The sequence below is a fragment of the Cydia pomonella genome, chromosome 1, assembly GCF_033807575.1.
Source record: "Cydia pomonella isolate Wapato2018A chromosome 1, ilCydPomo1, whole genome shotgun sequence".
Classification (NCBI taxonomy): domain Eukaryota; kingdom Metazoa; phylum Arthropoda; class Insecta; order Lepidoptera; family Tortricidae; genus Cydia; species Cydia pomonella.
Window position 1 is genome coordinate 41,402,861 of NC_084703.1, and position 13,240 is coordinate 41,416,100.

Below are 13,240 nucleotides of genomic sequence, written 5' to 3' on the forward strand. Positions count from 1 at the left end.
GCTGTATCTGCTGAACTTCGTAACAGGTAAGTTTTTGCGACACATATTAATCTGATTGTTCGTTGGTCCGAGTCCCCGAACCTGGCAAGGAAGGGGCGTGTTTTTTGTTCACCATCTGTCGGCTTGCAGGTGTCGCTTTACATACTAAGCAGGTGATTTGAATTCGCCTTTCTCTCTTGCTCTTAGGGATTTTTATAAGTTATAACTAACAGCCGCAATGATTGGATGTTTATCCACATTCCTATTTCCGCTTTTATGGTTAAGCAATTGTTGTTTCCTTTCAATATGAAATATTTATTTCACTGTCGAACAATATATTTTTTGTCACTCGTTTCCATGGCCGCCAGGGTCATTCTTTGTAGATCCTTGTTTTATAGTTCATATTTAAAATAAACAAACATACTTTTTATGGCAGTTATCTACTCATCATTTAGGTATTCTAACAAGCTTTACTATGCTATTATTGTCGCCTGGTTGACGGCACATAATAACAACAAATAAAAGTTGATCCACCCTATAATATCCTCATGAATTTCTAGTTGTAAACATCTGACAGTTATTGGAGCAAGCGAGCGCCAAGCGCAAGCGAAGTGTCTCCGTTTCAGTTTGGGCAAAAGTGTCCGGCCGCCCACCGTCGGTCCGGCTGTTATACTCTACAGCTAGCTTTGTTTATTTTTATATTATACAAATAGGTGGTCTTGAATTAAACTCTGAAGAACACGAAGCTCCAATCCGCACTGATTCTCCAGTATCGACGATCACTGTCGGTATCGTTAGCTATTTACAAAAGCTTTGGCCAGGTATTAGAAAAAAAAAATCATTGGCGCGGGTGATGAGTATGGTTATACTCTCCGCTTCACGCTCAATTCAATGTTCATGGTTTAGTGTAACTTCACACATGATGTTTTAATTCTGCGGTAGCGAGCTTGGTCAAATATTACTTATAGCGTTTAATACTCGTACTTACTATTTTATTGTAGAGGATTAAGAGGATTGAAAATGAGAAAACTAATTTTCAGTACTAACAGTACCTACACATTTTCACATAAAAGTATCATAAAAATTACAATCCAATATATCAAATATAGGACCATGACCTAAAATGAATAACTAAGTTTATTGGATGGTAGCAGACAAAACGGCTAAACAGGAAACATGGGTTATCACTGCGACATTCACTGGAAATCGTATAGGGACAAATTAAAGTTATTTGTTTTGTGTAAGTGAAGTGTACTAGGGTTATTCCTTGCCACTACACTTTTTTATATCTACATATATTAATAGGAATATTATTACCAAGATATTAGTCGCCATTTTACTTTGATACAAAAAACATTTCGTCTTATGAAAAAATGTTACTTGTACTTTACAGGTAGAATTCCTACCTAAATCATTAAAATATACTTCTCTTGGAAATAATAACAACTCGAGTCATCCGTGTCTTATTGAAACAACGTCTTATGGGGCCTATACCTCGGCGTTTTTGCTTTCCCAATCATAATTGTGCTTATAAAAGCATGTGTGAAGTAGACATTCATACCACAAAATAAGTAGCGTTTTGATTTGATATCTTCATAATGACATAGAAATTAATCTTAAAATGAAGAGTATTTCTGGCAGTATGGTCAGTGAGGTGAGTCACTAACAGTAATCATTGCAAGAGTTGATTCATCGTGAAAGCGATACTTTATTGCGAACTCCTAAGTGGTTATTGTAACTTAAGATACACTGCGGTATTATAGTCATTTAATGTTCAAATAGTCATTTGGAATAGAACTTCAAAGCTATATGGTATTCATTATAAACCCTTTGACCGCCACAGTGGTCAAGGCTCAACATCGGAATGCCGTGACTACGGTGCCTGTTCGTCCATTACCGATACGCATTTCCTCACCAAAATATCTTAAAAATTAAAACTTCTTAATGAATAACTACTTAGACACATCATTACGTAAGAATAATCATAACATCGATATCTCGTTTTGGAATCCCTATGTTTTGCATGTAATTTTTGGTTTACTTGACGTGGCGTCAAGAGCAATATTTTGACAGTCAAACTGGGTATATATTGAGTTGTACTATGACAAAAACAGATTAAAAGATAATTTTTCATCTTAACGCATCAAACTTGCAAAAGCATTTTACTTCTTAATCTGGTGGCCTAAAGGTTAATAACAATTGCTTTGTGGCCTATATTGCGACTTTAGTAACTGCATCGTAATTAGATATTTCTCAAAGTCTAACCGGAAATTGGAATGAAGAATGATAAATTTGCAACTGCAGCTTAATAGTGAGTTTGACATGCCGAGGATTCGTTTTTGGCATACCCATTAATTGAAGGCCTTCAAATACTGTTAATTAGTTAATGAATGTTTCCACCCCTTGAATTGTACGGTCACGAATTATTCAGACAGATCTACGCAGTCGCCCGTAATTTGTGATTATTCTAATTCAGCGCTATTATAATCAATTAAATAATAATCTTAACTTTTTTATTTTTGAAATAGCAATTTAGCATATTGTTTTGTTACAGTTGAATCAGTTGTAATAACTTTTTTTTTAATCAAGGCCGCGTAACTAGTCTTAATAGACTGGCGTCCAGTTATGACGATATTAACCTTTTGAGCATTCATTCGATCCTCGACTAAGTATTCAAATCAGTTGCTAGTGTAGCCACATTAACGTCGTCGTCACACCGTCTGGTCCTGACCTTGCTAGTGAACGTATAACAACTTATTCTAACTTAAACTCGTGAGCTTCGCCAAGTCAGTCACGACTTCGACCGAAAACTAAACAGTTAACAATGCTGCAGGCTCATGCTAGTCGCTAGTTCCGTCCTTAATAAAGCTATAAATACATACTAATCACCAAAAATAATATATTTTAAAACAGAAAATCAAATATTTAGTACTTGTCATTGTTAAAATTTAAGTCCGCGTTATAGGTAGCTGCCGTGGCATGAGTCATTATGCGCTTAATTAGGGAAGCGCAATGTGTGTAAGCATAGCTAATTAAGAGGAATTCCTAGTTGCGATTTCTCCATACAAACGCTCTCGACTGATTCCTCCCTGGATTTTTAACCTAGAGCAGTGATTTTTTCAAATAAGATCAATATCATCAATATCTGTGCCGCTATGTTTTGCTTTTTTGGATTATTTTATTTTGAAGAAAGATACAGCGCCTCGAAAATCGCAAAAACGGCTAAATTGAATTGGCTGTAAAAAAAGGCACAGTATACAAATATGACAAAAAATATCCAAAAAATCAAAACATAGCGGCATAGATTATTTCTTCGTCTTGCAATTTCCAAAATTTCATAATGATTAGTTGCGTTTTGGAGGAGGAAACAGTCGAGAGCGAAACCTCGATTTTTGAGTTTTTTGCGAGTGAATTTCGGTCCGAGCTGCAGTTGTCCTTATCGCACGAATTGGAGGCGGAGACAGTTTCTAAATATACGTACACAGAAGGAATAGTGATGGGCATAACATCCTTATTAGGGATTGCAGAACCGGTACTGTTTTAAAGAACCGGGATTTCCCGGTACTTTCGGAACTGGTCTAATTATTTCATTATTTTAAATAAAACGAAAGCATTTTGCGATTTTACCACCTTTCGTATTATAATTTAATAATCACATTTTCTTTTATTACGTAGTAGGCAATTTAGAAATATAGTATTTTACATTGCTCACACTTGTGCGTCACAAGTAAAAGATAACTACTTTGATGTTTGCCACTAGATAGCAAATTTAATGAAATTACATTGACGAGGGGAATTATATATAAGTATCGCAGTCGTATTGTATAATCCGCCGTATTACATTACGGCTAGCCGATATCAAAATAAGGGCCATTTTGAAATGCGGCGGTTCAACGATTAAGGTATGTTGGGTAAATACCGGATGCGGGTGAAGAACGTAGGACATTCATTTCCCCCTAATTTGGCTTTATTTTTTAATGTTGGCAACATTGTGTAAGACGCCATTTCATTGCGCCTCGACTGTCAGTGTTCCCGCGTCGCTCAGGGAGTCGGGCTTGTGCTATGTGCAATCACAGAGAGCAAGGTAAATTTCGCGAATTCTTCCTTCTATCCGATCTTCGCTCTGTAATTTATTTTGCGTATTGTGATGAAACTGTGTTTGTTTTGTAATTGTGTTAACAGACCTAGCACTGCTGTAGACCGATATCCGATCTTGACCCTTCCAGGTAACTTTAAATTTTCTTCAATTTACCTACTGACCTTAATTATCACATTTATTGTTTTCTTGATCACACTTTCGTACCATTATTTTTATCCAGTACCACTACCAGCGCGACGGTTACTGACAATGTAATTTTTTTAATTTCCGCAACCCAAAGGTTGCCTTTTAGCGATAAGACCGCATGTTGTTTACCTGTGCTTATGTGTATGTTTTCTTTTGTATTGTTTTCTTTTATTGAGGTGTGCAATAAAGAGTATTTATATTGTATAGGGATGATGATACATGTTGAAATTTATAACAAAATCGAGTAAAATAGATAGCAATTTTTCGCAATAAAGTACCTACACATACGGATGCATATGTAGATGTGCACGCATACATACATTGCTAGTTTCGGATAAAAATAGAGATAGGGCTTCGAAATTAGTTTCCTTAAAATGCTTCAAGAGGGCTCTCTTTTCCTATATATTTACTTTACTCTTTACATACGATCCTTATATTTTATAAAAAAAAAGATTGTATATATATATATATATATATATATATATATATATATATATATATATATATATATATATATACATAATTGCAAAATTAAACCAACAAAATCGCAATTTTAATTATTTTCCATACTTCAAGATGGGCTCTCAGTGACCTTGACCTTTTTAAAGAACTACTTAGTCTTTTTGATTTCTAAGTTTGATTCTTATTTTTTTGGCGACCTTCATTAAAAATGACTGGGCACGATTATTTTTTATTTTGATTTTTGTCCCTCCTACTTAAGTACTTCATATCTTCCAGTCCATTCCATTCAATAAACAATACATTTACACTTTCCCTAAACCTGTACAGTTCACGAAATCTTAAATTGTCAAAACTACGCAACGTATCTATAATTTTAGTGGTTTTTTTTTATTACTTCGGGTAAACCTTACAATAAGAGGTTTCTTAGCACATTGTTTACTTATCAAATTGCCTTATGACATAGGTATCAAAGTTTGAGAGCCACAATTTTACCAATTTTTGTATCCGGGTTAAGATCGGATACAAAAGGGTAGACACCGGACCTATTTCTTTGTGATACCTTATTCTCTTTCCATTAGAAGCAAGTTTTTTTCACCATCCAATGTTCTCCCTTGATGACAAAACACTCGTTACCCTAAAAAAAAGTATGTCTCATCTTTACACAGGTACAAAACTAAAACCGTTCTATATTGAAGATTACCAAAATTCAGGTCGAATCTACGGTTATTATTTAACGATTCGCTCCGTACTTCAAGAATCTGTCAAGTGTTGAGATCTCGAAAAAACATTTTTTCACGAGTTCTCTCAATTGGTCCCAAAATTGTCCGGCATTATCCCAACATACTTTACCCAGATTGTCATTGCGATACGTTCTTCAATAAGGCGGCCCAAGTTTAGCCCCATCGTACTACAAGTTAAATAGATTGTTGTTTAACCATAGGTATATTTATACCTACTTACAAAATTTCACAACACACCATGATCACTCCCAACTTACTGATACGGATAGGTACAGTCAAGTGTAAAAATATGGGTGTACACATCTTACTCAAAAATATGTCCCATAGCATCTTATTCCAGTGTAATAAGAGCGTAGTACCATATTTATGAGACGATTCTTTCGATACTATGGGCTGAATATCAAGCAAGCTGCGAGCTCAACTTTTCTGGGCTTCGAAGTGGACAGGGGACTGACTTGGAAGGCACATATTGATAAGGTGTGTAATAAGTTGTCAGCGGCCTGCTTCGCACTAAAACGTCTGGCTCGGCTATTGCCTCGCGATATGCTGAGAGCGTGTTATTTTGCATCGGTGCACGCACACCTGCAGTACGGGACCGAGCTTTGGGCCCGTGCCGCGGATTGGGAGCGTGTCTTTCGGTTGCAGAAGCGTGCCGTACGGGCTATAGTCCGAATCACACAAACCGAATCGGCGAAACCGCATTTCAAAGCCTTAGGCATCCTAACCCTGCCGTCGTTACTAATCTTCCAAGCGACAATATACGCGCGCTCACAAGCGGACAGCGTCCCAGCCTTGGCTCGTGCGGCCCCGCGCCGCTACCCCGCGCGCTGCGGCCGCGCCTGCCGCAGGCTCGCGCCCGTGCCTTACAAGCTGGCCAAGTCGGACAAGCTCGTTCACATATTGGGCCCAAAAGTATACAATTGTCTCCCGGATTCAATAGTAGTTACTAAAAGCGTAGCAGTATTTAAACACAAATTAAAAACTTGGTTAGTCGAGCAGGCGTTCTACGACCATAAGGAGTTCTTTAAATTAGGAATTTAGTTATAGGACATTATGTAGTTAAGTTAAAATACAAATCTACAATCTTTATATACTGTATAAAATGTGACATGTAATTTATATTATCAATAAATATTATGATTATGATTATGATTATTATGATTATGATACATATTTTTGCACTTGACTGTACGACGACAACCGAAGCTGAGACATCATTCTTTTTTGCAGTTTTTACCTATATGGTAATTAATATCAATCAATCAATCAATCATTTATTATTTCGTCATCATAGGTGTAAAATACATTTAGTACAGGTGATAGGGTGTTTGGTATTAGGGTGTAATAGATACAGTATAATATAAAAATGAAAAACAATATTACGTGGTAACAACAAAAACAACTTGCGTCGGGCAGCGCAGAATAAATTCCGTCTGGCTCGCGGACGATGTCAACGATGTCAACGGAACGGCGCGCAATGAGCGAGCGCACGAGTCTCGCGTCTGTGTGCGCGCACTCACACTTAGATAGCTCCGGCTCCCGCCCACCGCAGCGCGACAGAAACATAGCTTCAAAAATTCGAGATTTGAAAAGTTGCTCAGCTAGGAATTGCTCTTAAGTGCAAATACAATACGAAATGATAAATAAAAACTTGTATAAAAGATATTTTGAATCTTCGTGAAATATGTCTAAAAGCACTATTATCATTACCAAACAGTTTATGCGTAATCAACATTCCTATTTGATCATTTCTGTGGCTGACTTTTCTCAGTAGTTGTTCTCGCACAGCGTGGAGAATTGTGATTGCACAAGGCAAAGCGTCGCACTGCGGCTAACTTAATTCTAAAGGCATTCCGCGCATTATTTTTACATTTTATCTACGCGTAATTACATTATATTAGTTACCTAGAAGTCGGACTACGCTGATCCATGACAATAATCTCAGATATTTAATATTTACTATAAGTTTACTCAACAATCTCGTTTGCATCCTCATCTTCAAGTATTTTGGTAGTCGTGCCACAAAGGGATTAGATGAAACTAGTGGTTTGACTGAGCACTCTTGCCCCCGTTTTGGTGACTCACAGAAGACGTGTGTTGTAAGTAATAGCTTTTATCGTGACCTCTCCGCCTGCCCTATATCCCGAGGGTTGATGACACATATTCCTGATATTTGCTTAGTTTAACTTTACCAGACCCACTTTCAAATTTTAACAAGAAAATGCAAAGTTATGTAGCCGTTGTTTGAGAATTTCTCAACGATGTGCGTGTCTACTAGTTTAATATAAAATATTAATCGATTATTATGTGAGCGACATATTCTTTTAGTGATATTATGGATTAGAAAAAAGAAAAGAAAATTCTTGCCAGTGAATCATGTTTTTGGTTGCTGATGTATCCGCCATCCGGTAATTAAACTAGAAGGCGCATGTTTACGATGTAAGATAATAATTATAAATTTAGTCAGCTGTGATGTATGTGGTACCTAACCTACTCTGTTTACTATTTATTATAACGTCATCCGCTTGCAATAGATATTAACAAGATTTTAGTATCCGTTCATTGAATCATTCGTACAACCATCAAATAGTAATGTTAGAAAGTGCGGAATAATTTATATGTGTACCCCTAGTGTATATATTTTCGACAGCGAAACGTTACGTACGCGTTTGCGTTAAGTGTTATTTTGTATGAGATTTTTGACTTTCCAAAACGTCCCGCTTGGCGCGCTGTTCAAAAACCCATAGAAAATGAGACTTAACGCAAACGCGTACGTCACGTTTCGCTATCGACTAAATTTACACTAGGGGCACAGTTAGCATCATTCAACTAAAAACGTTTCGTATTCTTGAATAACTAAGACGCAATAGAGATTACGAATTCCTATTTCCTAGATAAACCATAGATACCACATAAGTAATTACCGTATCGAGATATGAGGTAAAGTTACTTTATCGTGGTAAAGTTATGTAAATCTTAGGGTCCGACATATTGATGAATTTGATCCTCGGAATAAATAACGCTTGACGGACAGGACAGACTAGTTGCCGAGCTAGTCGCTGCATATTTATGCTGATAGTCAAGTCATTAGACTAATTGAAAAGCAAACTTCCTATGACTAGACTAAGATTGGTTACCACGAGGTTCTTCAAATAAATCGCAACATTATCCGATAAACTGCTATCCGGTTTTCATTTGTCGTTAGCCATTATGAGTTTGTGCTCTTAACTCTTAACTCCATGAGAAAATCTCCTCGATCGCTTAGATGTTAGTTGTGAGTGACCGTATTCGGTGTCTCGGTGTACATATGAGCCCACATAGTGCCGTGCGGTCCGGTCGACAAACCCGTATCTGTGGCTAGGAATCTCACATCTCACCAGTCGGCGGCCGAGGAAGTCTTAGGAGCATATCCGCTCCAATCGTGTTCGTCTTGCGTATTAGAGTTACTCACATAGCTAGAATGCTACACAGCTTTCTCATTTTTGTACTTTTTTACTGTGTTCTTTGTCTTACCTACATTTTGTTAAACTTTCTTTAATTGAAAATACCAACATTAATTAACAATCATGGCCATATTTTTCATAAGTACCTATCTAACAGTGAAGCCTTTAAACTACTCGTATATATTTGTCCAACAATCAAAGATAGTTAATTAATTGCGGCTTAATGTATTTGTTAGAACTCTTTAGTCATTAGCTATGTAGTCGATCTGTAGAAGTGTTTATTTCGTTGCCCGTGTATGATAACAACTTGTGTCAGTTGTACACGTTCTGTAACGAGTCTTCAATCAATAAAATCCCACGTGGGCGTCTGTCTTGAATTCTACGATGTTATTATGAGGATAGAACTGCAACAAATTGTTAATTATGCTGAAAACTTAAAATTACGCCGCTATGATCTATCTGCCTACACAATGATTAATGACTCCGTACTCATAAACGTTGCCAACGCTTGTTTTATAACATTATAAAGGTTTTAATGACCCGAGTTTAACATTTGTTTTAATAATAACTTTGTAAACAAGAGCCATTTTAGCTTACAAAGTTAGTGAACCAGATATTCTATCTGTAATGCCGTGGTAAGCAATTGTAGGTCTTGTAGTAAAGCGAAAGTTCCTTGTTATTGTTCACGTTAGTATCGGTTTATCCACAGCTTGATAGGTTCGAGTTGAGATTAACTTTCATCTAGGACTAGGTGCATTTTAAACCAACGCAAGGCAACTTGATGAGCGATCAACTTTCTGTATTAAACGATTTATTGTCAGTGGCGTAATCTCTGCGGTTTCATGGTATTCAGTGGTCCTGCGGTTGGAATTGCTTTCCGAGAGCTTATAGGAAAGTTTCGCAACTATGTTTTAGTTTCAAACCACGTTTGGCGCCGGCTTGCCTTTAATCTTGACGGAAATGTCTTTCTCAAATACCAACATAGGTATTATCTAGAAAATGTTACGTAAACGTAGTTAGAACAAAATTATTGAGAAGGTGGAAATAATGTGTCAGATCAGATCTTATACTAATAATGTTTCATTGCGATTAGTCTAATGGGTAGTGACTAATGACCCTGCCTAACCGATGGTCCTGGGTTAGAATCCCAGTAAGGGCTTTTATTTGTGTGATGGGCACAGATATTTGTTTTGAGCTATGGATGTTTTTTATGTATTACGTATTCATATATTATTTATATATCGTTGGTTTTTGACGACCTGTCTGGGCTAGTGGGTAGTGACCCTGCCTATGAAGCCGATGGTCCGGGGTTCGAATCCCGGTAAGGTCGTTTATTTGTGTGGTGAGCACAGATATTTGTTCCTGAGTCATGGATGTTTCCTATGTATTTAAGTGTTTATAAATGTGTATATATTATATATATCGTTGTCTAAGTACCCACTATACAAGCCTTATTGAGCTTACTGTAGGACTTAGTCAATTTGTGTACTAATGTTCTATAATATTTATTTATTACCATTTTAAAACTCAGACGGTGTATTTCAAGTTTACGAATAAGTACTTGTATCTTTTCGACACATAGGTACTAAAACTACGTAGTGAGTTGATTATTCATTAGGGTGTGATCTCGTTTAGATATATATTATGTATGGTTTTAACTTGTCGTTGTTATTTATAACACTTGTCTTTATTACGTTCCCTTCTTTTTGCATACATATTTTTGCTCAGAAAACGATACAACTTTATCTCGTAAATATGATACTTATTTATGTGGTGGTGTGCCTTGCGTTAGCATGATCAGTTTTCTCTTTTTGCTCAAGGGTTGAGTGAGTTGGTAAATGTAAAAATTTCTAAGACGTAATTATTTTGGTTATATTTATACTATAAATATACTTATTTATCGTTGACATAAACAAACCTGACTGCTATTAAGTAATTAGGTACTTATTTTTCTAATGATTACTTGGAATCTTAGTCTAATGGCTAAAGTGGTACTTTCGCCCAGTTTTAGAATAAGTATACCGGGTTTTTGTCGTATATATAATTAGCGAGACCAGCTTTATCTGTAAAGTGATGAAGCCAAATATAGAGCGGAAAATTAAGAGAAGCTTTAATGGGTGACTGCAAAAGAATCTATTTAAATTCGGACAATAGGTTCGCATGACGCCATGATGAAGAAGGATCACTTAGGATCCTATAACTGTTTACCTGCTTTACACAAACATTGGCATACATTCATACGTTCTACTTTGGACCTTAAGAATAAAGTAAAGAAAAAATTATGAAAAAAATATAACGTGCAATATCCTCAAATAACATGCATGAAACGTATTCCTTGAAAAAAAAATACTAATATTGATGCTGTCACTATAACAAGTATCTTATTAGTTAATGATTCATTATTAGGTAACAATTTAGTACAGTTGGATTCTGGACTCAAATAAATTAAAGTGCCGTGCCGCTTCAAAACATAGCCAGGATGTTTCTTTTTTAATTTAATGTTGATAACACGCACTGGTAGGAATTGATATGTTTATCAAATATTTTATTACGCCACTAAAAATGGCTGTATTATTGTTACTAATACAATCGAGCAAGGATTGATATTGCGCCAATAGACACCAACCTCAATTTATTTATTATTTATGCTAATGCAGAGAATGAGATTTCCTGGCACTCCCATGATCCAACCCAGTCCTCGTGTGTTGTACAAAATATTATGATTGAATAAGTACTAAGTACTCGTACCTACCTAATAATATTTTGTTATGTGTGTCTAAAATGTATGTTATCTGAATACGGTATGCAGTATAAATTCGGGGTATATGGCAGTTTGAGGTAAGGATATTGTTTTTGCTATTCTCTGTTGATATTCAATTAAAACTACCAATAAGTTCCCAGGTGGCGTGATTTCATAACGCATAGTCTGCCGTTACAACGTTTTATCATCTAGGGGCCCACCAAACAAGAAAAATGTGTAGTCAAATTTGAATCAATGGTATTATGAATTTGTTTTGTTTTAAAATAAACCAGAACAAAACAAAAGTAACTGTTCCATTTAATAATATTTCTAAATCTATTGTAAGTATTTGGTACTAGTGTTAGGACTTTGAACCCCAAGAGGTTAATAGAATTCACTCGTCCCTCTCTCGAATCGTCTCTTTAGGATAATATCAACACTGTATTTCTTATTAAATCTTATGTCTAAATAAAGTTTATATAAGAAAGGTTTATTTATCTAGGCGCTCAAATCTAATTTTGTAGAAAGAGGGTTAGATAGATACTGGTTATTCGCTTATTTCAGAATGAGTTGGTAGTTTGCGGGTTGCTCATTCGTCACGCGTGCTTCGCTCTGCTCAATTGAGAGTCGTTCAATAATCGCCTCTGTATTACGTCCGGTTCTAATAACTCATCTTGTAACACTTGTATCGAGGGAGCAATAAAGTGCACATAACGTAATTGCTTTCGAATTGTTTGAAGAAGATTGGCCAGGAATTTCCTATCGTCGTCGTCCTTTTGGCCTAAGGCGATTTGTCATCAATGTTTCCTATTTCAAAAATATACCTCGTGTACTTCTTAGTTCAGTGATCTCTCGAGAGATGCATTTATACATACAACGTTATCTCGTATATATGATACTTTTTATGTGATGCTGTGGCTTGCTTTATCATGATCACTTGTTTTCTCTTTTTGCTCAAGGATTGAGCTAGTTGGTAAATACAAATATCTGTAAATACAAGAAATGTTTGGGGAAAGACAAAAGCGCCACGCCAAGTATGTCGAGTCATCAAAACAAGTGCGAATCACAAACTAAGCCCTATACTTAATCAAATTATCCAGTGTTAGCGATCTAAATGTGGTGTACGCGCCTACGTGGCGACTGGCGATGCGACCTATCCTATCCTACAGGCGACGCGGCGTTAAAATTACTTTCGCATGACAACCGCCACCACTCCTTGTTTCGACATGAGCGGACTCAACACGTGCGTCCCAATACACAATTTTTTAACTTTTTATAGTCCTCTTTATATTTTTTTAGCCACAGCACGTTTTAATGTTGATGACTCAGCTATAGCGCTAGTATTGGCTATGAAAACTAATCTTATCGTTCTCCGATAACTGCAGCTACTCATTGAAAACACCCAGTGCGGCGATCAATAATATTGCACTTCATTACCTACTTGCAACCTTTGTTAGGCTCTCCAGGAATCCATCCCGGTATTCGAATCAAATGCTCAATAGTATTCTTATTGGGAAAGGGCTTTAATACTCCAACGTTATTCCTTAAAATACTATTCTGGGTTAGAGCTATAAAGTGTAACATTAAGGAA

The 13,240-nt window shown here is 36.4% G+C and overlaps 1 protein-coding gene across 9 annotated transcripts in view; it reads left to right on the plus strand.

Annotated features, from left to right (window-relative positions):
• Positions 1-13,240, plus strand: part of LOC133523710 (ras GTPase-activating protein raskol) — a 230,302-nt gene that overhangs the window by 192,491 nt on the left and 24,571 nt on the right. The gene's annotated exons all lie outside the window — the stretch shown is intronic.